Genomic DNA, 6,782 nt, shown 5'->3' with positions numbered 1-6,782 from the left:
CTAAGGTAAGCTCATAGGTTTCTCTATGGGTGGTTAAAGGCCCACCATAGACCTTAGGCCATTTATTTAAGGCTCAATGTGCACGTATGTGGAACCTACCTTAATGCATGTTTGGTCCAGGCCGTCCAAGCCTTGGATCGCCCGATTATGGAAGCACTCTCTACCTTGGGTTGCTACTGGACTCACAATCCAGTAGCAGGCCCACTTGATCTTTTCATGATATATACATACTCTCCATCTAGTGGGGTCCCCCAGTGAGTATAGTTGGCCTTCATGAGATTATTTCCACATACTCAACTAATTTCTGGACCTTTGCAAGCCCAGGAAGTCAAACAGGCCAAAAGTTTATCAAAGGGCCTTCGATGTACAAGTTTATGGTTACAACTTTATTTGGTTGTAGGGCTCACCATATTGAGAACTTATGTACGTGTTACATGCTTATGCTTTCTTATAATCTTTGGGCTTAATCAGTGCGTTCTTTTGGATCACTTTTAGTGATCTTATAAGGACCCCATCTTAAGATCAGAATTTTGGGACATCCAGTGAGCCCAGATTGGGCAGGGACATCCCAGCTTGGCCCAACCATACATTAGGCCAACTTCCACCATTTTGATGGACTTGTGGGCTGAGGTAAGGATAATATTGGGCCCTCGGTTGCCTACTTAAATTGCTAGTTATTGGGCTGATGTAGTGGGGCCCATTTCATCCAAACTTAAACCTATTTTTTTAGGCCGTATATTGTGTATGCGGGCTGCTCACCAGTCCAACTTAATGCATGGATTCTATGGCCATTGGGAATTGGGCCTTGGGCCTTAATTCTCCTCTTAGAGCCCATGTTGTTAAATGTGGTATTATATCTTTTTATGGCCTATTATGAGGAATATATGTATGTGGTTACTTTTATTTTTATCTTAAATGTAGGCCTTAGGCCTTTTATCTATATAGTTCATGGTTGATATGGCTTTTTTGGGGAATGGTGATTAAATGTCTCCATTATGGACCCCTCTAGGTCCGGTTGTATTTAAGAGTGATTGGATACTTATCTTAGACAGTTGCTAGGCTCATTTCTATATTACTTAGACCCATAGTTGTATGCTTAGTCTCGTGGGCTACCCCAGGTAAATGGGCCCCCACTAGATGTGGAATTCCTTATAGATATTGTCTAAGTACCTAGTTTTGGTTCCTTCTTAGATAGGAGGAATGTAATTTACTTTGTATATCGCCGCATGATGCGCCTAGACCCATCTTCATGACCCATGTACATCATTGTATGCTTGGATGACACTGTATGTGTGGTTATGATTGTGCCATTGGGCATTGTATGCTGTCTTCCCAAGGGACGTAATATTCCCTCTTGAGCATGTTGGATGCTTGGAATTGATGCATAGTTGATTGTGTGATTCATGCATCTGGCATTGCATAATATATGAGCATTATCACCCTTGCTTCATCAGGGTTGTAACCTCCACAGATACATCGTGGATGGTCATGTTTGGACACCGAAAATGTTACTTGAGCATACCGGGTGCATAGGATGCCCATGGGTGAAATTTTTAAAACTTCCATGGTACCAAGGATCTGCTCCAACTCCGTGACCGAGTGGAATATATGAGCGCACGAGGGCCTTATACCATTAAGCGGCGACTCCCACTGTCGTGTAGTCGGTTGGATAGGGGTATGGCCTTACTCGCCTGATGTAAGAGGGCATTGCTAGGCTGAGTCTGACCAGCTCCTGAATGGGTCCGCTACCGTCAGGCCTTGCTGGTGATTGGTCATCCACAGGCGGGTAGTGAGGTCTCTTATGCTCATTTGACTGTGCGGGGTCTGTAGAGCGACAGTCATCCAGCAGTGTAATGGACCCCGGTGATTTCCTTATGATTGGAAATATACTTGACATACGGTTTGGTTATGAGCACTGGCATTACTTACATCGCATTAGTATTGGTTATGTAAGCTCCTTCATGCATTGTCTTGGTATGGCGTCCAGTACTCATTGCATCATATTCATGATAAGCCTTGGTAAGGCTAGTGATATTCTCATTGAGCATATCTCCTTCCTGTATCTCCTATTATTCTTCTGTGCACTATTATCACACACTTACACCACCCTCTAAGCTTATGCACGATTGATGCGTGTAGGAGATCCTAGGCAGGTGTCGCAGTGGCAGAGTTTGGATTAGAGCTGAGCTTGAGGACCCAGTATTGCATCCTTCCTTTCTTTCTTCTATTATCTTATGTATGTCCTTTTGGACCTTATGTAAACTTGTAAAAGTTCAAATTCATAGTGGATTTTGTGATATGTACTTTTTTTTATTATCAGATTTACTTGTTATGATCTTGGGTATGCTCGTATTGGAAATGGTTATATTGTTATGAAAATCCTCCTTGTAGGATCCCAGGATCGGAACCTGCTTCAGGAGCCGAGAATGGGGTACTACGGAGGCTGTTGCGGCTAGAATCAGCCATCGGGTTCCTTGTGAATCCGGTTACCGAGTCTGGGGCATGACACTCACTCAGACCTAGTTACCCCAAAATCGGAGATTCACGGTAGAGATAGATGGAAGGAAAGAGAAATGTAGGGAAAGGTAAGGGTTCTACATTGATGCACATACTACACAGAAAAAAAATGATGGGCAACCCATCATCACTGTTTTCCTTGCTTTGAGCTCTACTTTACCTACATTTTACGCTGATGTCTTAACACGAGTAGTACAATAGATTTATAGAATAGACGCCTAACATTCATCAAGATGGCCCCTGACGCAGGGATGAATGTGATTAGGTCAATCAGTACTGTGTTCCTCAAATATAACTACGTCGAATCTACTAAGCTTTTTTTTAGAGTACTCCTTGCCTTTTTTGGACTCCTCACGGAGCCTTCTCAATCCACGAGAAAAATAAATAAATAAGAAAATAGAAATAATATTCACGAAAATTTATCAAATGATTGTCTGAAATAAACGAGTCTACAATCATTTTAATAAAGATACCAAGCCTTGGAATAAGTTTTGGAATTAAACTACAACTAAAACGCCCTATAACTTACTATAAATAGTAAATTTACTATTTATAGTAAGTGTCCTGTGTGGCTTAACCATATTATTCTCCTAAATTTTATAAACACTTTTCATGTTAGACACAACTCCTAAAAATCTAATGATTAAGAATTATAATCAAATCAAAACTTACTATAAATAGTAAAAACAAAAATAAAATGAATTTTCAATCATCAATTTGATGGAATCTCACAAATTCGGCATGGGCAACCCGGCACATCCGGGTTGGTTGGCTAAAGTAACTTCTCCTACCCAAAATCATATATGGTACATCGAGTAACTCATTCCGCTTTGTGAGATACGCATATTGTAAGGTTCTGACGGTTTGGATCACCTCCGCCTCCGATCAGGTCTTCTCTAGTCCGTCTTGGACATGAAAGTGTCTGCGACCCTCTCTATATCAGTCCCTTCCACTTCAAAAGAACTTGTGATCGAGTTCTCATCCTGCTTCGGTTCATTATACCTGGTCTAGTGTGCCCTGTAATGATACCCGGATTAAAAGTTATGGCTAATTTACGGTTCACCTTCTTTTGGCCCAGCCATGCTAGGAGTGTATTGGTGTCATGTCCTACATCAGACCCCTCCACTTGAAAAAAAAAAACTCGTCCTCGAGTTACTCAAGGGACTTGGCTCATGATTCTTAGATAACTTCCGATGTTGATGTTTATTAGCTCTTCTCTTGTACTTAGCTCTTCTCTTCTGATGCTGACACGATGCATGTACTCATGCTATCCTTAACTTGACTAGTATGGATCAATTCCTTCACTTGTACCCACAACATCTCACATTCTCTCTGATAATGTGGGCAATTAGGCAGACTTGCCCTTGAGACAAGATCAATGTTAGTGATTTAAGCTCATCTAAGCTATCGTGTTACATGGTCCAAACCGATGAGATCAAATTATGGCATAGCACCTAGGACATGTATACTACCACAACTTGTATAGATTGAGTAAAAGAGAATTGGTAAGAAGTCTACCCAAAGTAAAGAAAGTGGATAAAATATGTGGTGAGTGCCATATTGGTAAACAAACCAGGAGTGCTCACAAAAAGGTGAACTCCAAAGCCACATCTAAATCACTCGAACTTCTCCACATGAATCTCATTGGACCAACTAGAATGGAGAGTCGAGGTGGCAAGAAGTATATTCTGGTAATTGTAAATGACTTTACCAGGTATACTTGGGTAGTCTTCTTAAGAGAGTAACCAGAAACTCTCGATGAAGTAAAAATGGTACTTAAACGTATTCAAACTGAAAAAGAATCACAAGTCACTAAGATCTGTAGTGATCATGGTTCTGAGTTTGAAAATAGCAGTTTTTAGAAATTTTGCAGTGATCAGGGAATATCACATGAATATTTTGCGCCCAAAACACTACAACAAAATGGTGTGGTGGAAAGGAAAAATAGAGTGCTTTAAGAAATGACAAATGTAATGTTAAATAGTATGAAGCTTCCTAAAAATCTTTGGGCTGAAGCCGTAACTACTGCTTGTTATATAATTAACCACGTTTATACTAGAAAATTAAATAGTAAAACGGCTTATGAAATGTAGTTTGATAAGAAGCTTACTGTCAAATACTTTCGAGTTTTCGGCAGCAAGTGCTACATCTTGTATGAATGAGAAAATTTAGGTAAATTTGACACCAAAAGTGATTAAAGGATATTTTTAGGGTACGCTCTAAATAGTCAAGCATATCGGGTTCTTAACAAGAGGACTGTTGTAATTCAAGAGTCCATTAATGTGGTTATAAATGATCACTTGAATACACTTGTCCTAAGTTCAGAAAATGATGAAGTCCTTTTATTTGATAAACCAGACTATTCATCTAGTCAAAATAATACTGAACTGAGGATAGTTAAAGACCATCCATCCAATCAAATCCTTGGAAACCCTCTCACTGGTGTGCGCACTCATAAACAACTTGAAGATATGTGCAACTACGCGTGCTTTACATCTTAAATAGAACCGGCTAACGTAAAAGAAGCTCTTACTAACGAAAACTAGATTGTTGTAATGCAAGAAGAGCTAAATCAGTTTATTCGAAATGATGTTTGGTACTTAGTTCTAAGACCAAAAGATTAACACATTATCGAAACAAAATGAATTTTCAAAAATAAGTCTGATGAACTTGGTAATATTATTAGAAACAAGGCTAGGCTGGTTGTACAAGAGTACACTCAAATTAAAGGCATTAATTATGATGAGACCTTTGCCCCAGTAGCTTGTCTAGACTTAATCAGACTATTTATATCCATTGCCTGCTTTAAAAAAATTCAAAATATACCAAATGGATGTAAAGAGTGTATTCTTAAATGGTGATTTGCATGAAGAAGTGTACGTTGAACAACCAAAGGGTTTTGAAGACACTAAGCATGCTAATCATGCCTATTGCCTAAAGAAGGCACTCTATGGTTTGACACAAGCTCCGAGGGCATGGTACGAAAAGTTGACTAAGTTTCTACCAAGTCATAACTTTGTAATGAGAAGTGTTGATAAGACATTGTTGATGATATTATCTATGGATCTACCTGTGCTAACATGACTGTTGAGCTTGCAGATCTTATGAAATCTAAATTTAAAATGAGCATGTTGGAGAACTAAACTATTTCCTAGGATTGCAAGTCAAACAGCTCCCTGATGGTTTCTTTATCTCTCAAACCAAATATACTCTAAACTTAGTTGATAAGTTCGGATTTGAGAGTGGGAAAAATTTTAATACTCCAATGAGTACTACTCTAAAACTCTCTAAGGATTCAACAGATAAGAGTGTGGATCCTAAGTTGTATCGTAGTATGATAGGTAGTTTACTTTATTTAACTGCGAGCCAACCTAATATTGCTTTTAGCGTGGGAATTTGTACTAGATATCATTCGGACCCTAAAGAGTCATATCTGATTGTTGTTAAGTGTATTTTACGATCACTACTAGAAAACAGGGAAAAGGCTACGGATAAAAACCGTAGCTAAAAGCCTATGGCTACGGTTAAAATCCGTAGCACGACCGTAGCCATTGATGCCATAGCCATAGGTCTAAAAGCTAAGGCTACGGATAAAATCCGTAGCTATAGAGATAATAGATACGGATTAAAGCCGTAGCCGTTGCTTCTGTAGCGGGCAAGGATTTACGGCTACGGATTATATCTGTAGCCAAAAGTTGGGCAAGAACCGTAGCAATAGGCTGAATTTAGCAATAGCTACGGTTTTTAGATACAATGCTACGGTTAATAGCCGCAGCTAATGAAAGTATAGGTACGGATTAAATCCGTAGCAATATTGTCCGTATTTTAAAATTACATACAGCTATGGATTTTATCTGTAGCTAAAAGTAGAATGAGAACCGTAGCAAAAAGCTAATTTTAGCAAGAGCTACGGTTTCAACAAAGGGCTACGGTGAATAGCCGTAGCTAATGCTTGTTGTTAATAGAAAATTTAATTAGTAATGGCAGCTCTTACCATTGTAGTACACCCTGATAAATCATTCATTCATTCAATCAAACACAATCATTCATTTCCATTCACAAAAGTATAATGCCAACATAATAATAGTTATATGTCTATTTAAAGTTCTCATTAACAACAAGATCCAATCGGCATCGACAGTAAATACTCAAAATCACTTGCTCTTACAACTATTCCCACCTCCGGTGTCTCTTCATTTTCTTCTGTTTCCATTGCCTCGCTGGTATCAACGCCTTTGGTTTTAGGGAACGGTGTGAAACCCTTC

Source organism: Magnolia sinica, chromosome 19, assembly GCF_029962835.1.
Source record: "Magnolia sinica isolate HGM2019 chromosome 19, MsV1, whole genome shotgun sequence".
Taxonomy (NCBI): domain Eukaryota; kingdom Viridiplantae; phylum Streptophyta; class Magnoliopsida; order Magnoliales; family Magnoliaceae; genus Magnolia; species Magnolia sinica.
Note: the sequence above shows the minus strand (reverse complement) of the source record.